Below are 19,935 nucleotides of genomic sequence, written 5' to 3'. Positions count from 1 at the left end.
GCCAAAGTAACTAACTCATGGTATTACCCTTATTTAGAAAAGGTGTCTTTGAATGGGAGCAATAGTTTTGACTGGGTAACAACATGCCCAGAAAGTGTAACTTTTGCAAATTTTCCTTTGTTTTTTTCTTCTGCTGAAAGATAGCATAATTTCTAAAAGTGATTTACCTTGTAACTTGAACAAGCGTGGCATTGTCTCTTATCCCTGTTGAGAAACAACATTTGATAGTGTACTTGCAGACAAGAACACAGTTCATGCACGTGTATCTTAGCCTGTTTATTTTCTGACACTGAACTGTGTACATTTAACTTTCTCTTAATACAATCTTTATATGGAAATACAGTACAGTAAAATGTCCTATATATATGTCTTACCACTCTTAGTAGAGAACGGTATTAAAAACTTATCTAAGTGACCACTTATCTGACTTATTAATTATGAAGCCTTTAATTTGACAATCAAACTTTTCCCATACCTTTTTTTTTTTTAATTGGCTCACTCTGAATTTCAGAAATTACACGTGACCTGTTGTTTCACCCTGTGAACTCAAGTTATTTGAAATTGAGCACTCAACCAATACATATTGTTAAACCTTAGCTCTGAAAGAATCTTTAAAATATGTGAGTGCATGAGTGTGTGTATAAATATCAGAAAGATTAAATCATAGCTGAATTAACAGAAGAATGCCCATAGATAATTCACAAATAATTCATTGCACATATTTAACTTAAAATAGAATTTATCAAATATTTTTCCACAAGTGGGTATCCCATTAGAAAATACCAGTTTGTTCAGACCCAACCTTTTTGAATAAATACACATTCTCCTGAAATTTTCAAATGGAAGGTTTCTCAGCCTGAACATTACATTTCTAGCAAAACTCAGAGGTAACAACCGTTGTCCCAGAAGTTGTGTCCCTTAGAGAGTTATTCTGAATGTGGTACAAGACTTCCATGAAAATGTCTATTCAGAAAGCCATGGCACCAATCTCATTTCTACACAGACCTGAACAGAAACTGGCATCCATGAGATTCCACAGACATCTTTGTTTAGAGCACTCACCGAGGACTTGGGGCCCTGCTCCTTTAAGTTGCAAGAGATGCCATACTGTGTTTTCCATATCCTCTACAAAAGCTGTACCTACTAAAGTTTAAAGCCACTTTCTCCTTTTGAACCTGATTTTTTAAATAATTTAATATTGTTGGGGAAGTGAAAAGTTTGAAAATCTTTAATGGCTCCCAGAAAAGAACGAAAAATAACCTGTAAATATTAAACTCCCTCCCCCATTTTCCTGCCCTCTGATCTCATTGCACTACCCATGCTATTGCTTTGTAGCACTATTCTGAACTGAAATATACACTGCTCAGTATTTTAAATCATTAATCTGACCTGATGTAGCACAGAAGATATTCAAAATATGCATACAGAATACAAGGTATGTTCTCTTACTTATTTCCAGAAATTTAAAATAAATTATGTGTGAGTTCATAGCCACTCTTTTTTTTAAATGGAAAATATATCCCACTGGTCAGAACAATGCCTAAACTTTCAGGTTTTTGTTGTTTCAAATGATCCTTTAACTGATGCTTTCAACAGTTAAAAATGCATTCCTCAAAATATATAATTATCTGCATTTTATTTTCTTACCTATTTTTAAAATACATCTCCTGAGGAGGAAATTAACACACAGCATTTTTATCTATTTGTATCGTAAGCAAAGGAAGAGATGAAGGACATTGAATAGCTACAAATAAATACACACAATAGAAGTAAATTCAATATGCTGTTACACTTTGTATTTTCTTACAACAAAAGTGTTGAAGAAAATTCTTACTCCCTTAGCATTCTAAACGTAACTTTCTCCTGAGGACTTGGACTTGTTGCCCATGAATTATGCAGGTTGTAAAACAAAAGCTAGAGACCTATAGGAACGGCATCCAAGAAAGACACATACTGAAGTTTTAAAATGGGTATGCGGCAGCAGCAGAGAATAGTTTTGTTTGTATTAGTGTTACCAGGATTGCTGGTGCTAGCAATACATCTATTTCTCATAAAACAGCTAGAACTAAAGTTATGGTCTTCTTGCATTGCTCTACAACAGAAAGTCCACATTTCTCACCGTCTTAGAAGGGATCTGCATGAACTAGAAGAAATGTCATGATTTATTAATTGTAATACATCTAAAACCATAATGTTATATGTTCATATGGGCATTCTGAAATTAAACAATGCATCTTCAGTTTTCATAGAGACAATAAAGTGTATCATTACAAAAATATTTGTTAATTCATCCCATTTGCACATGTAAGGATATAGACCTATCACAACCTTCAAAGAAATAAGGGTTATTTTCAAAATTTAATTCATCTGCCATAGGGTTTGAAAGTAAAAACATGAAACATATGGTGTAATATCAGAATAGTTTAAATATTATCATAATTTCATCAATATATCAAGGTATTAAAACCCCCTCATCATCTGATCATCAAACAGATAGAGTCACTATGTCTATGTTTATATTAATAAACCTCTGAGTGTTTCTGAGTTTCGAAGCATAGCGCTTGTCCTAGCTTGAATCACAGCTCCATCTCAGGATGAAACAAGGTGCACACATAACCCAGTTTCCCTTAAAAAAACCCCCAGAAATAACAGATCATGGTAATTTAAATGCAACTTCAACATCACTCAGATGGTAACTGAGATTTTGGTTACATGAATAAATGATAACTATGAATATATGATTCGAAAGAACAAAAACTGCAATATAACTGTGTAATTTAGTGACAATATAAAAATGAAAGGGTACGTCTACATAATCTTTTGCAGAAAGTTGCAAGCGAGCTCTGCCTACTCTGAAGCTGACTAAGCTTTTAGTAATAGTGCAGCATGAAGTCCAAACTAATAAGTCTTTCTGATTCGTGACTCAAGCTTAGTACCATGCTAATGCAGATACATGGTTTCCATTTAGCTTGAAGCATGGGTAGATTCTGCTTTCAAAAGATGATGCAGACTTACACTGAAAGTATATTATGTGTGAAGGCATTGGAATAGTCTCCAATAACAGTATTAAAGAACCAAAATGAGGGAATGAAGGGAATATATTTGGAGTGTATATATGTCACACGTAAAAATATGTGCACACACACAGACGCACAATTTTTAAACTTAAGCTATTAGAAAGAAGAAGGAAACTGTCTAGGTGCACATGGCTGGCCAGAATGCAATTTACAGTGGCACAGAATATCCCTCAGTTTTTATATTTCTGAAAGAAAATGCATCATTTTTCACCTATGCCTCTCCAATAAAGCCATTCTGTTATCAATTTTCTTTTGTTTTATTTTCCTTATAAAACTTACAATGTCAACCTTGTATTAAGAAAAATCAGGTTTTGTCCTACAGATAATGGTACTTACTGTGTTAGAAAAAGTTAGACTCTACTACCAATGACAACCACAATTACTCTGAAGTCCTTTCTTTGTCCTACACATAAATGTACATGGAAGTAAAGAGAGTCATGTTTCAGTACATTGAAACCCCATTCATGAGTATCTTACACATTTATTGCACAGAATTTAGGATGGAGGAAAAAATCCTGGTTAAGAAATGTGGGACAATGTAAAATCTAGGTACTTACAGGCTTCATTTATCATAATGCACATACAAAGAAAAACAAGGAACACTGAAAAAATGCAGCTATCCAACATTATAAAACAACTCAGACCTCAGCTATGCAAGTAACGGCAAAGCAGGATTTTTCTGAAACAATTAATAGAAAAAATCATACTTTGTTATATCATAGCAATTGGAAACCTATTGGTCTTAAAAGCTCCAGGGATTTCTTGAAGTGAGTAATGTTGCATTTAGTTACTATTATAGAGCACTCAGAGCTGAGCCACTCTACTAAGCTTGTTTATGTTATATTATTTGTCCTTTCACATCACCTCAGGGAAAAAAAAAAAAATCTGTAACAAAGCAGAGTCTTAAAGTACATGCTTGCTTACCAACAAATGCCTGTCTCCAATTTCTGATGACTAAAAGATGTTTCAGTTTTATAAATTCAAGAACCTCTGTGGTTTTATTTCTATTTACCTATGTCTACTTAGATCAGAAAGAATGGAAAAAGGTTGGTACTTTTAAACGAACAAAGAAGAATAAAATGAAGAAGTAATACTAAATTGCATACCTTTTCATCAGTCTCTTTCTTTTAACACTTTGTTTACCCGATCTATTCCTAGGCCTGTGAAAAGAGATTTTTAAGACTCCTTTATTTTCCTAGAGGCTGGCTGTATCAATGAAAAACTCCGTCCTTCCTTGGTGCTATCACTCCATTACCAGTATTTGAAAACCATCCCAGTACTAACAGGATATCGACCTCTAAGTTTTTTAACTTCATAAAGTTATGGTAAGCCAGTTGAGTCAAACATTTACAGCCTAAGATGACTAAACCTGTGCTGTGGTGGGAAACTATAGAAAACAGCCAGTACAAAACGCTGAACCTAATTCTAGCCATTCAAAAATAGATCGAATAGTACTCTTGGACTGAATAAAGTGTTCTTCAACCTGCTTGAGTAATCAGATTGGACATGTGGAATGTAGGAGACACTGATTAAGAAGATAATCTAGAGTTGAATAAAATATTTGAATGTATACCTGCACCCAACCCATTAAGTTGGTTATTACAGGTATTTCTTTAGAATACAGGATATTCTGAATTAATGCAGTTGAAGCTATGTCCCTGTTACATTTAAATGTTAAGTATGTCTTGGAAATAATAAGAAAGATTCCGTGGCATGATGGATAATTCATATCCAGATTCCAAAAAGGAATAACATCAACAAGGGAGACTTAAAAAACCACCTTTACTATATCATAAACTACTTTTCTGTCCCTATAAAAACCAAGACCTGGCTGTGAGGACAAACAGCACAGTACTGCTTGTATCTTCCTGCCTAAAATATTTTTTCTCTCAAAGTAGTGTAGCCTCATCTATAGTTATTTTAAGAACACTTCCTGACTTGTAGCATCCTGGGACTTGTGTTAACAAGCACTAGCTGGCACTGGCCAAACTATTCCAGGAAGCATGCTAACAGTCATGTATCAACTCTTCATATTTTTTCCTGGCTCCATTTACATTCCTAGTACAGACACTTTACTGAGAATCTGGGGGGAAGTGGAACATCTGGGTTCAAGTCTCTGTTCTACATGGAACAAGAATAATGACTTGATTCTGTTTTCCCAAGGTTCAGGTAAGTGCTTCAAGTACTGATGAACTGGTAGGTACTGTAAGGTCCATTTACTTTTTCTTGGGGAAGAGAGCAGGGGAGGGGGAATGAGATGCTGAAGCAAAAAAATGAAAATATCTACAGGTTTTATGTCAAGAGCAAGAAAGAAAAAATAATACCAAAATTGATAATTTCACTATACCTGTCTGATTCTTTGTCGTATCAATGTAGGGAACATGGGAATTTGCTGTTAATATACTGAGGAATTAAAGAACTTCGAATTTATAAAGCTGAACAGCAATTTTGGGAAGATACATTTTGAACTTAAACCTAAAATGTCTGCCTCGTATCTCTTTGTGGACCTAGGCTGTACTACAAAAATACTTTTGAATATCTGAGGCTTTATTATTTTGAAAAAATGTAAGAATTAATACATTAAATACAGTTCAAGATTTTATTTCTTTGTGATGTTAAAATGTCTTATTATGCTGGACTTACTCTCACAGCTCTGCTGATGTTGGACAAGTTCTTTCCATCAGCCTGAAAAAATCCTCCTAAAAGTTTCCTTTTTTGCAAATGAAGTTAATGTTTGAAAAATCGGTACCTACAGTTTGTGTTCTGTTATGCACCTTATTATCTGCTGTAATTCTATAGACTTCAATGGACATCCACCAGACTTACACTCTTATAAGCAGAATTTGATTCATATATGATGTACAGATCTCTTACCAACACAGATATGTCAATTTTCTTTACTTCCAGTACAGCAAACTTGACTATGCATGAATCTGACTTTTAATATTTATTAGGAAAAAAAAAGTGGATCAGCTGAACCCAGGTGTTATTATTGGTAATTGTTAGTTTTCTCACTCAAATAATGCTTTGTATAGAAGTCACTCCACTAGGGGCCGCACAGAGACTGCTTAAATATTGCCTGTTAAACTAGAATAAAACTCACATCAGAGAGTGAAAACACAATCAAACACCAAAATAGTGCTTTGATCCATGATGAGAGCAAACAATTTGAACTCCTAGGGAAGAGTCACTGCTCGTTTTTCTTGTCTGTTTGTTTGCTTGTTTATTGTGAATGTAAGTAACGTTCTAATTTTATTTTTTTTAGTTATAAAACATTGACCCACTTTGGAAAAAAATAAATCTTGCACTTACTGCATTGTTATAAATCATACCGCATAAAAGATACTCTTTCCTTTCTCATATTAGGATAAACTATACTAACATGGGGGGCAATGCTGCTTCAAGTAAAGCTAAGGGAAAGTCTTTTATCTCGTAAGTCCTGAGGAAGCAGAAGGCTTCAGGTTTTGACATGGGCCCAAACCAGGAGCTCTTTGTTTGGTGCTCCCTGTGGTGGTGTTGCAATTTCTACTGAGGAAATGACAGAGCATCAGTGATGAGACCATCCTCATTTCAGGGGGGGTGGTGGGGGTAGTAACACACCCTCAGCATCCCAACTGGGTCCCTGGGCCAAGAGTGCCACACACACTGTGGGCACCCTGCTCTTCCCAGTGGGGACCAATGGGTGCTGACCCTCTCTGCAACACCCACCACCCTGGTCTGAGGGGAGCTGGCACCATTGGCCTGGGGGCCCAAGGCACATGAGCAAGGATGAGGGCAACCAGAGAGGAGGGGTCAGTGATGGTCACTTTTCTTTGCAGATCACTTTTCAGAATATTAATAGTGGGTTATCTGTGTTAATTTGAGCCTAGGTAACTTACTATTTTAATAATACCTGTTTAATAATAACAACATTAATAGTAACATTATTTGGTTAGATATTGAAGATTTCAGTTAGGCCAACAACAATCCTTGGCTCTTCATAAGGTTTGTTCCTGTTTGCTTATAAAGAGATTATGACTGCAGTTCTCAGGAACAAGGAAGTTTCACCCAATTCAGTTGCTCCTGCGTTTCCAAGCAGTTCTTGATAGGCACGCATGAAGCTGACTAGTGGCTTGGAGGTTCTTCATGCCTGATTTTATTTTCTTTTATTAGTCTACAGTGAATCCCAGGGATCTAAGCAAAACTATGACTGACACTGCATTGACTTTCTGAAATGACCAGTTTTGTATTTCTTCTCATGTAAATCTGGTCCTTCCACAAAATCCAGGATGCCCCAAGAACTAATATGCAGATTTCCCTTCAATACAACATGTTTTAAAATCCTGAAGTTGAATGTTAGCAGTTTAAATTAAGAAATAACATTATTATCAGGAATACTGTTATTATTGCTGCTGTCAATACAAATGCTACTGCCAATAATATATTGCCAATGCTACTGCCAAGCTCATGAAGTACAGGATGAATGAGCAGACAGTGAGGTGGATGGAAACTGTGGCATAATGTCTAGCTGGAGGCCAGTAACTCATGGAGTACACCAGTTATCAATAGTAGGTCCAATCCTGTTTAACATCTTCATTAATCTTGTGGATGATGGGTCAGTGTGCCCTCAGCAAGCCTACAGATGACACAAAACTAGGAGGAGTGGTTGATACACCAGAAGCTTGTCCTGCCATCAAGCTTGTCCTGCCATCCCAAGGGACCTCAACAGGCTGGAGAAATGCTCTGACAGCAAGCTCATGAAGTTCAACAAGGAGAATTGCAAAACATTATACCTGAGGAGGAACAACGCCATGCACCAATATTCTAGCTGATTGGCCCCAGCATAAGCAGCTTGGCAGAAAAGGACCTGGGGGTCCTGGTGGATACCAAGTTGAACATGAGCCAGCAATGTGCCCTTGCAGCAAAAAAGGTTAATGGTGTCCTGGGCTGCATTAGGAGGATTGTTGACAGCAGGATTGTTGCCTTTTCCTCTACTCAGCACTGATGAGGCCACATCTGGAGTCTTGTGGCCAGTTCTGGGCTCCTCAGTACAAGACAGACATGGACTTGGACAGAGTCCAGAAAAGGGCCACAAAGGTGATTAAGGGACTGGGGCATCTCTCCTGTGAGAGAGACGTTCAGCCCAGAGAAGAGAAGGCTCAGGGGGGATCCCATCAATGTATATAAATACCCGAAGGGAGCGTGCAAAGAGGACAGAGCCAGGCTTTTTTCAGTGGTGCCCAGTGACAGGACCAGAGGCAATGGGCACACACTGAAACACAGGAAGTTTAGTCTGAACATCAGGAAACACTTTTTTACTGTGAGGGTGACTGAGCACTGGCACAGGTTGCCCAGAGAGGTTGTGGAATCTCCATCCTAGGAGATATTCAAAATCTATCTGGACACTGTCCTGGGCAATCTGCTTGAGCAGGGGGGTTGGACCAGATGACATCCAGACATCCCTTTAAACCTCAACCATTTTGTGATTCTGTGATTAGTCCATAAAAGCAAAAAAAAAAAGTAAGTATTTTGATCATTTGAACACTTACCGTACAAAATGCTTGAATCCTTTTTATTGTTAGCATAGATTCTGAAGCTATTTCTCTTAATTATCTCCCATAAATTGTATACATTTATTTGTAGTCTATGAACTGACTAGCTATAGGTTTGGTATAAGAAATACAATACAGGTAAGGTTGCGATAATCTTCACAAATGTGCTATAAATATGTATTATGTAGGTGTATATGTATATGATTATATATATCACAAAGGGGACAACTACTTTCAATTTTTACAGGGTTCATGAGGTACAAAATTAATTCAAAAATTCAGAGATTGATTTTAAATACACTCTTTGGTCAGAGGAGGATGAAGAACTGTTAATTCAAAAGTGACAGAGAAAAATTTCAAAGGAGATTTCCGAATTCAGGCTTTTAAAATCCATGCTAAAATACTCCAGAGAAGACAGTGATAGTTAAAAGAGCTAAGAATATTACTTCAGTGATTAAAATGATTACTCGGGAATATTTAAATGAAGTAACTTTTGTTTAAGTGTGGTTTAGGTGGTCTAATCAACGTGCACTGATAAATCGTGGTAACTTGGTTACTGACTTTGGAAATACTGGCCTTTCTCTTGGTATGAGGTCATAATTTATAAAAAAGAACTCCTCCTCCAAACTTGTGATTTTTAGTGAGCATTGTCCCTAATTTTTGTAAATAAGAATATATGATCATGAACAGAATTATTTGCAAAAATTACAAGCTTTTACTGTAGTCATCATTATATTCCTTCTAAGTTACTCAATGAGAAAAAGAGATTTACAATATCTTTAAATAAAGTTTACACTTGGTTTTGCTACAAAATTCATTACTTTTATTAAAAGAATGAAACAAAATAACACAAGCACTTTCATGATACATAGACTATAAATTATTTTCCTTAAAAGATTAATCCAGTATGCATATAAGTTCAGTAAGTAGTCTATATGTGCACTCTCTATGTATTCACATACATCAACTTCCCAAATAAAACTTTTTCCATGATAATCATGATTTTCATGTATCTATACACACACAAGAATACTTTCTCACAGACTGCATTTTCTGTGTGTCTGTACATAAATATACACATGTTTGTGTACATACACATAAGTAGGATTAGTTAGAGCCAGATATAATTGCACTTCTTGTATTCATGACAGAGTCTTACAGTGTTATATACAAAAATGACTACAAGATATACTTGAGAACTCTTCACAATGACTTTTTTCATAAATCTTGGAAGCTTCACTGCTAGAAGATATTACTCCCATAAATTATGATTGTCAGTACTAACAGTCTAGATAAAGTCTGTGGCCCTTGTCATTTTAGCAGCACTTCCTATTAACATAGTCACAAGTGGTTTCCCATAATGTGGTACTATTACACCTGTGCAATTTGATTGGCAGCAACATCTATAATAGCATAGTATTATTGACTGTGGCAGTTACTGATAAGTTTAAGAACTGGTTTATACTTGATGAGCACTGTACTAGAAATACGCACCTAAGATTTGAAAAATGTACTTGCTGTCAGTAGATACAATTTGGGAATACTTGCTCCACAGAGAGGGGGAAACTGGTTGCCAGACTGTAATTATTAATCCTTTAGACATTAATGAACTTTCTTTCAGCTAAATTACTGTGTTTATTAACAATTCATAAAAATTGGCCAACCATTTAACACAGTACATGCAGCTGTCTGATAAAGAGATAGTGCCTTTTCATTTGGTCTTACAGTGTTTAATAATTTGAAAGACGAATGGGATAGGATTTTGCAGTATGCTAATAATGTGTTATTAATAACTGAAGAATCCTAAAAACACATGTTCCTTGTGCCTTGCTTTTGCACTTTGTGATTAGCTCTGTAACAAAGAAAATTAGGTCCTTGGGAGATAAAAAATATCAAGGAGAATAAGTAGAAAAAAAAAAGATTCTATACTTCCTCAAGCTAATGACATACTAGATTTAAAAGAATTAATGATCATCTTTCCTATATGATATGTGCAGAGAACTAAACAGCGCTTCATGCGGTGTGTCCAGAATCTTAATTGCCATGCATTTCGCAGAAAGTCCCAGAAGAGGGAGGTGTTTACTCTCAAATAAAGAAGGCATTTTTTTTACCTTCTAGGATTCATTACATTACTAAGGAGAATAAAGGAAAAGCGCCCTTTTTCCTCTTTAAAATAAAATTGGGGTAATTAAGACAGTTATTTTTGTTTTACAGTACAGTGTTACAGATTAGCTGCTATTTCCTCTTCCATTTGGCTCTTCATCCATTGGATGTGTGGAAAATTCCAGCTGTCTAAAGTATGTACTTAGTCTAACTAAATCAGTTGTCTTCTCTTTTTAAAGAAATGTGACACCTGTTGAACTGCTAACAGCAATAATCAAGCATGGGTAGAAGTGTTCTGTTATTTCTATCTGCATTTGGAGAAAAACCTTTGAAAATATATTTGTTATGATGACAACATATGCTCCATCCTCACATCAGCCAGAAGGATGTAAAATATCGACTACTAAAATTAGACTTTTGAAAAATATCTGATATGAATAGGGTTCAGCTAAAGTTTTAAAACACTTTGCGAAGGACCAAGTTAATTCTATACAAAAGGCAAGTGAGATGACCTGGACAATTACAGGCCATTCATCCTGATACTGGTCCCAAGCATTATATTGCAGCTGATGATGTTTGATGTAATTTATAAAGTTTTTATTAATGTTAATTAACACAGGTATATAAAAAAATCTTTTCAAACGGATTGAATATTTATTTTTGATGAGAACTAAAATCTGAATGATACTGCTTTCTGTGCTGAAGGATTATACTTGCACTCTTGTGTGACACTGTTGGCATGCTCCATGATGTGTCCTTTGAGAAATATGCTATCGACATGACTGATATTGAATATTTTAAAGATTAACCAGTTATAAGGTATCAAAATGTAATTTTAAATAGGGGTCATGAAATAGGGGTATTAGCTGCCCAGGCTCTTTATACGACACATGAAAAGATATGAGCTGCCTTAGAACCTAAGTTAACTTGATTCTGAGATGGCTTCTTAGACCTAGACCAAGACATTGGCTGCACACACTAGATGTTGCTCTCCAACCACAAGTGCCTCTGCCTTTCTCCTTAAGAAATGCATGAAATTTACCCTTTAAAATGTTGTCAAATACCCTTTTTAGGGAGTTGAGGTATCATCCTTCATGGAAAATCAAAATTCAGCATCTATTGCTACCCTTCCTGTCAAGAGATGGTTGTCTCCTCATTTTAGAAATGTTTCAGGATCAATTTCTAGTACTGCTGTTAAAGCAGGTCCACTGTGTAGAAATGACCTCAAGATTTACCAGAAAAAAGAGAGAGAAATGTTTACTAATAAAACATTCCTTGTTCCCTGAGTAGTATCCATATTTTACAAAAGTCACCAAGGTCAGAGTCATCTTGCCTAATTTTAGGTATCCTGAATATAAATAGTGGTATCCGAAAAAGTTACCCCCAATGACTTCTACAGATAGTGGAGAAAAATGCTTAGGTTTAGGATATTAATCCTCTGACCTATTTTGAGCATATGTTTTAGGATGAGATTAGTTGATCCATAAAAGTACCCATACATGTGGCCAGCTCAGATACAGATGCTTATATATGGTGAGCTGAATGCTACCTGAGATATATTCCAGGCTTAAAACCCACGTCCTTCCCTTTCCAGAAGAGAATGACCGTGGGGGGAAAAAAAAAAAAAGAAAAAAAGAAAAAAAGAAATCCACCCTTATAGACCTTTAACTTCTTCCTAAACAACAGAATAACTTATTATTGGAATTGAGGAGTGCAAGCTACCTCCCCCATTCTTTCAGTCCCAGCACCACCACACTAGAACATGGACACCTTAAGCTGTTTATGAAAAGTGGAAGATTCTTAGGAGATGGAAAATGGTTTAAATCACTGAAGACAGAGAGGAAATTGATCATTTGTTGTCTTATTTCCTTGGTCATTGCTTTAAGCCCTAAGTTATTCCTTAAAACAGAGGTTGACATTCACCATATTTTTTAAAATAAAGAAGTCAACTAATGCTACGTTACATATGGAGCCTGATTCTGTCAGTGTGTGTTATCGTGCCTTGATAACGTCTTCACCTGATCCCCACTGGAGACTTCCCTCCTCTACAGAAGCAGACAGGTGCATTCTGATTAGCCTACAGCTAATGATGAGGATGAAAGGAGGTTTTAATGGTTAATTTCTGGATTCTGATCAAGGGCAGGAGTAAGTTAATCCAGACTTTGATTTCCAGAGCCAGCAAAGAAGGTGATCTGTGTTCCCACTAGCCTTTAACAGCTGTTCTGCATGCGCTCGCAAGCACATGAAATTATAAGTTCTGTACCGTGCAGCCTTCCTTCACTCTTATTTCTAGCACTACACCAATTCATTAGTTCTGATGCAGTTCTGTGAAAATGTAACGTTGCTGCTAGACACTAAAAAAGCAAAGAAATAAAATTCCTCATGGAATTCAAGAATTTCCAGGATTTGTCAGTGATAATTGATATTTTCAGTATTGTAGCTTTCCATGTACTGCCTAAATTATGTTTTTTTAATTTCCTAACAGCTCATGGAGTTAGGCCCTAAGAGTCTAAGCCAGATTTAGCGCATCAGTGTCTCTCTCCTGGGGGAGAGTAACGCTGAAGGAGGTATGACGAGATTTACGTGCTGGGGTTTGTCCTCTAATTCTATGGAATTCCTTGCAAAGCACTTCACTCACAGAAGTTCTTTGGGCTCCATTATGCACAGAGTCAAATATTAATCATGGTGATCCTGTCTGGCTCTAAAATACCTCAATTTATTTTAACAACCATGTTTATAAACGTGCTTAACACCTTTTAGAAAGAAAATGCTGGGTTTTGTGAGTCATTCAAGAAACATCTATTTTTTTTTAATGCTGTTATTATTCATATTACTATTGTTATTAGGATCCTGAAAATAGTGAAGAAAGGTAAAAAAGAAAAAGTCTTAAATTAAATGCATTCAATTAAATTAAAAATACATTATTGAAGAATGAAATTTGTGAAATGTCAGAGAGCAAGTCAAAAGCAATACAATAATTAAGTTCTTCTCCATACCTCTGTTTAAGAGTCAAAATTTGACTCAAGCAATATGTAATTTTTTCTGGCTCCTTTATATATGCATATCTGAAGGCAGATGCAATTTTTTTCCTCAGTCTTAATATTTATGTTTGAAATGATACTAGTAAATATCTTCTGGTCTTGAAGTATGCACAATAATGAATGGATCTCTTTTGTTCCATTATGCTGTACTATACTATTAGAAGATTATAAACACATGTGAACAAAATAGACGTGTTCATGTTATGTACTACTTGCTACTAAAAAGACTCTGAATTGTTTCAAAATAAGATACAGCTTTCTGGGATACAGCTGTGACAAAATGTTCTGTCTCAGAGACTACCCATTGGCTTCTCTGCTTGGGACTATAAAAATGGGATTTGTTTCCATATACATGGTGATATGTATGATGGGAGGATACCTCACACTAAACACATAAGCCAGGTTGATATCAGTCATGCAGTGATGATTAGTACTTTAGATACCCCAGAGTGGAATCTAGAGTGATTTCTGTTGAAGTAACTGTTAGATGGAAATGCAGCTTCCACAAAATCAGCTTCACTTCTGTGTTAGAAAACCACAATATTTTGGGTTGTTGAAACAAAGAAAACATTTTTTTTTGGTCCGAGTCACTGTTAAACTACAACTTCTGGTGAGGCCTTGCAGACATTTAGTTCAAATGTTTCAAATTACCACTCTTTTTCTTTCCAAGATTTACAGCTTGACTGTGCATCAGGGAAAGCAGCCTGGACTTCCTCAGTTTGAGATCATTTGCTGATTAGGTCAGTCACATGACTGTAGTACATCACAGGATAGATAGGCCTAATTTGAAGTCTAAGACTAGACAAAGATGTTGAAAGAAGAAAACTTTCAAGGTTGAGGTCCCATCTGAGAGTGTAGAACCTCAGAGACTGAATTTGGTATCGGATTGGCTCAAAACTTAATGTCCTTGTTCAGGAATTTATGTTTGAATATGCTAGTGCAATTTTTCAATATTTGCAAGTCTTTTAAAACACTTATTCTGCCTTTTCCAGGTAAAGTGAATGTCCCGTCCCACTCTGTGGGTTGTGAGATGGGTGAATCTTTTTGATTCCCCAGCGGTTTGTGTACTGACAAAAGCCGATCTCTGCTCATCAGAGCCGTGTGGTTGGTAGAGTCATGACAATGACTGAGAGGAACAGTCTGGCCAGCAATTTTATTAACTGGCAAATTTGACAAACAGACAAACTTAACGAACTGGCAAGCTCAACGAATGAACAGAGGCGATTTGGCAACGGAGCTATTTTCCGGGCAACCTGTCACAATTTATCCAAAACTTATATATAGTGGAAGAGTAGAGGAAGAGAGAAGTGAGAAAAGGAAAGGAGAAGAGAGGAGGATAGAGAAAGGAAACGTATCACCACCCTTGGATCTTGTGATGACAATGACAGACGTGGCAATCCTCCAGTGGTGGGTGTGCGCGCGGTTCCCTGGGTCTTTTATAAGCTAATCCCCGCCTCCAGGTACGCCCCTTCAGGACTTACATGGTTCTTGTTCTAGAAAGTTCTTGATCTTCTGTGCAGGGGCTGGGGGAGGGGGGTGGTCGTGAGGGGTCTCTCGGGTGGTCGCAAGCCCCTTCCTCAGATCAACCCTGTGTGATCTCTGGCCATAGATGGTAAGGTCCCGCGGAACCCAGAACCGCGCGTCCTCCAATACGCTCTCCACGTCCTGCTCTTGCTCTCCTCCATCCCGTCCCATCCAAGCCGACCTGCTGTCGCCATGGAAATCACACCTCGCCTTGCCACAGTGTTTGAGACATTAACTCTTCCAGTCTCTCACAATGAAAAAAGTTAATTAATTCCAAGGAGTAGTAATTTAATGCAGGGGAGTTCTCCCTGTGTTCCATTATTCCTCTTGCAGTTGTAAATTATGGGTGTTTGTGCCCTAAAAGTAAGATCTCCAGTAAAGAAGCTATGAACGATGAGAATCACAGAACTTGTAAGCATAAGATGTGTAGGATCAGAGATGTGATATAGTGTGGAGAAATAATGGTATTATGACACAGCAGATCACCTTTTCCTGTTACATGGTCAGTGGAAAAAATAGTGTGTCTTTATCTTCGAAGGACTGTGTTCACAGAAGACTTTCTGCAGGATGAAATCCACTCTATAGCTTTTTCATGGAATAAAAATCTCATTTGGCCTGATACCTATTAATTTTTTTATTCATTGAATGTTTGTTTTCTCCTCCCCACAGCCACATTTATTCCAATCAAACAATATTAAATTTAGTTTACTGGTAAACAGAAATAAACTTTCTTACATTTTCTTCATCATTCTAGAATTTTTTTTGAAGCATTATTCCTAAGATTTCCCAAAATTAGGATTCAATTAACAGATGATTAGGTAATTTAGCTCCCTTGTTTCTCCTTGGTCACTGGTATCTTAAAAGAGGTATATTTTAAATGCCAAGCTAACTTTTGCTTTTTTTCAGTTCAGTTCATGTCCTGTTGGGTTGTTGTTTTTTTTTTTTCATTTTGCCAAATGTTTTTATCTCATGCATCTTCTCAGTATCTGCTTATGTTCTCCAATAGCAGCTGTGCTTCAGGACCACTACAAGCTTCCTCACAGCAGCATCTTGTCAGCTCTATCAGAGCCCTCAGTAGTGGAAGCTGTGAAAACAAGACTGCACTGGTAGACTCCTTCTTTGCTGCAACATCTCTCAATATACAGTTTTGAAGGCTGCCTCAGCAATTTTGACTCCTGAAAAGATCTCAACAATACCATACATGATAGTCAAGCATACCCTAATGCTTTCAGAAATAAGAGCAGCTAGGACCCTCATGGCAAATTATGATTTCTCTATGTACAGCACTTTAGATGGCAGCTTAATTACATGCTAAGGCCAGCAGAAAGCACTGTAAAAAAAATCAGTCACCTAAGAGATGATGTTAATCTGACACTTTTTCAAACATCAAATATGCTGATTAGCGTTCATTCAGTCTTGGAACTTACTTTTTCCTCTGGTGCATTTTTCTTTTACTATGTTAATTACACCTTAAAGTAACTCACCTGCTTGGCATTGTAAAACCTGGACATATTTGAAATTTCATAACATCCAAGCTTGACCTGCTTTCTGCTAGGGGCATATGAGTAGGCTAACTGCAGTAGAAACAAAGTAGCAACTAACCAATTTACACTGACATGTTTTTGTACTTCTAATAGCTAGGGCATCTGCTTAGCTGTTTCCTGTACTTAGCTTTTCCTGACCATGTGCAGATATCTATGATTCACTAGAAAATTAGTCAGATGTTCATTAACACTGCGGGGTCCCACAGCAAGCTGTTCATTAACCTGGTAGGTAAATGGCTATATTTATTATTTGCTCAACCCAGGTGATACCCAATGGAATTTATGGAAAACAAAAGCCTGTGCAGATCTAATCCAAAGGCCTTTGATCTTCCAAACCTGGGTTTCAAATTTCCGTTTACCAGTCTTTTTCCAACCTGTTTCAGAGGCATGAAAATAGATAATAAATAGTCTTTAGCAATAATATATTTGTTAAAAAAATAGAACTTTGTATACCACAAAATTTTCTAGCACATTCAAGTTAATTTTTGAAAACTTACAGAAAGAAGATCTATATGCAGCTTTGAAAAGGTAGACATTCCTCTTATAAGGGACCATTATGTTTTGCTTGCTAGAAGAGTAAGAAAATTATTTTGAACAGCTGTGATAGGTGTGTCCAGGATCAGTAAAAAGCCACATGACATTTTTGGTTTCACGTTATCCTGACTACTGCCAGCATAAAATGAATGACTGATATGCTTCCTGTAAATGCTTCTTCTGACCAGAAACGTTTCACTTTATTTCTTATTCAGCTTTAATTGGCATTTGATTTTCTCTGTAAACACACACATGTATGATACTGTTCTGGATGCAAAGGACAAGGAGAACAGTGGGGGAAATCTCACCTGTGCTAATTCATGATACTCCCAAAAGGTTGACCACAGATGTTTGAATAGAGATAGTGATGGAACTGAAAACTGTGGGACTGTGCCAAATTCTTGGAGTTGGGAAGCAGCTGTGATCATTAGTATCCTTTGGACCTGTAAGAAATTAGTAAGCAGTATCAGCTGGAAACTGAGGAACTGTAAAACACTTTTACAAGGAACCACTTGGAACTTTTAGTTACATGAGTTTAGTTAAATCTCAGCTAATGAATCAGTTAAATCCCAGACAATGAAGTACTTCCTCTTATGTTCCTTGACACTGAGGGATTACTGTTCAAAAATGATTCTGTGACACTAACTTCAGCAGTTAATAACTTTTTAATAACTTCTAAATATGGAGAGGACAGCTGGCGGAAGTTCAGACTATTATGTTCTGCATTTTCAAGCAGTGGCACCAGAAAGGAGACAAACCAGTTAATGTTATTTTTGCAGTAGTTTATTATGGATTTATATTTGGGTTTTTTCCTTCAAAATTTTAAGTTAACTCGGGCACAAGAGACATTGCTATAATCTCAGTGCTACAGAACTGAAATGTTTGTGATTGATTTGTGTTTTTTAAACAAGGATACAGAAATGAACCATGAAAGAATCTGTCCCAGACATAAGACTGTAGCATCAATCTCATTGAATCTGGGAGTTTAAATGGCAGATCAGATTATAATGAAACAAAACACGCAAAGACCCAGAATTACCCCCTTAAAATTGAATTTGCCAAGCAAAGAAGTCATGAAGTCTGGACTGAAGCATATGCAGTGTCTGTGATACTCCAGTCCTGTAATAATAATGATAACTCCAAATTATTAAAGGAAAAGAGAATCAGAAAGGTGTTTTCTGAATTCAGAGTTGGAGTCACACAGAAAAATAGCAAGACAAAACAAGATATTCACAGATATCTTGTTTCATTCAGAGTTGGAGTCACACAGAAAAATAGTAAGACAAAAACAGATACCCATTTTTTTGGAAAAGACATGAGAATTACAATGGGTTTTGCAAGCATTTGCAAGAGCGAGAAGAATTTGTGAAACACAGACAACAAATTTTTAGCCAAATGTATTATTTACAGCAGCATTAAATAGTGATTGAGCAAAAAGAACTGAATTATAAGCTCGAAAGTATAGGATACATTTACTAATTTTAAGTAGGACAAGCCAATGGGTAGAAGGCTGCACTGAAGAAAATCAAACATACAAGAAGAAATAACATGATGAAATTCAAGGCTGACAGAGATCTTTTTCCCACTAAAAATGTATGAATGAAATGTTGGTTTTAATCAATTAGAAAAAGATACAATTTATGAAATTATGTTGTCGCAAAAGAGGGTTAGAATTATGTTAGGGCACTGGTCTCATTAATAGGTGTATTAACTGCTGTGAGAATTAAAGAATTTGTGGAAATTCCTGAATAACTCAAAGAACACTGATTAAAGGTCCATAATATATGCATTTCCAAATTTGGGGAACAAAAAGGTAGTCTTAATGCTCAGGAAAACACATAGCAATGACAAGTATTATGTTAATTAGTCATTACATGATAAAAATATATAGAACATACACATACACACACACAAAAAATCTCTTTACCTTTATAGGCTCTGAAATACTAAAATGCCTTATATAAGGAAAGATTTCCCACTGTACACAAAGGGAGACTTTTTTTGAAAGATGGTTGTCTGCAAATATTTTTCTACAGTTGATAAGTAAGAAAGCAAACTTCCATACTTGCCTGAGAAATACAGATCATGTAAGGTGACTGTCATTTGATTAGCATTTGGTAAGCAAGATATTTCAAGGGAAGTGGTAACATTTTCCATCACAAGGGATGTATTAACATTTCTAGGAAAATGTTTTTAACTGAGTAGAGGAAGTGAGAAAGTATTCTAAATGCTTTTGGAAAGGGTCCCGCTCATTAGTTAAGGCAAAATACACAGGAATAGTCATTTCATACGGTAGAAATTATTTTTATTCCAGATGAAGAAAGATTCTCCTTCATGAGAATGAGAATTGGTAGAATAACAGTGTCTCATGCTGTCTTTCAGCAATAGTTTTCAAAATGACTAGGAGAAGTAGACGTCTGGAAAAATCTTATCAAGGGAGAAGTATGAGTTCATGTCACCAAAACATCCAGTGTGGGTTTTGAACTGTGAGAAGTGCACATCTAATTGACAAATAGCAACTGACTTCTTTCAGAAGTATTTGCACAGCTATTCTACAGAATTGAGGCAATTTCATCTAAAA

Source organism: Ciconia boyciana, chromosome 1 (assembly GCF_034638445.1).
Source record: "Ciconia boyciana chromosome 1, ASM3463844v1, whole genome shotgun sequence".
In the NCBI taxonomy this organism is placed as follows: domain Eukaryota; kingdom Metazoa; phylum Chordata; class Aves; order Ciconiiformes; family Ciconiidae; genus Ciconia; species Ciconia boyciana.
The sequence above is the reverse complement of the archived record's forward strand: the minus strand, read 5'-3'. Positions refer to the sequence as shown.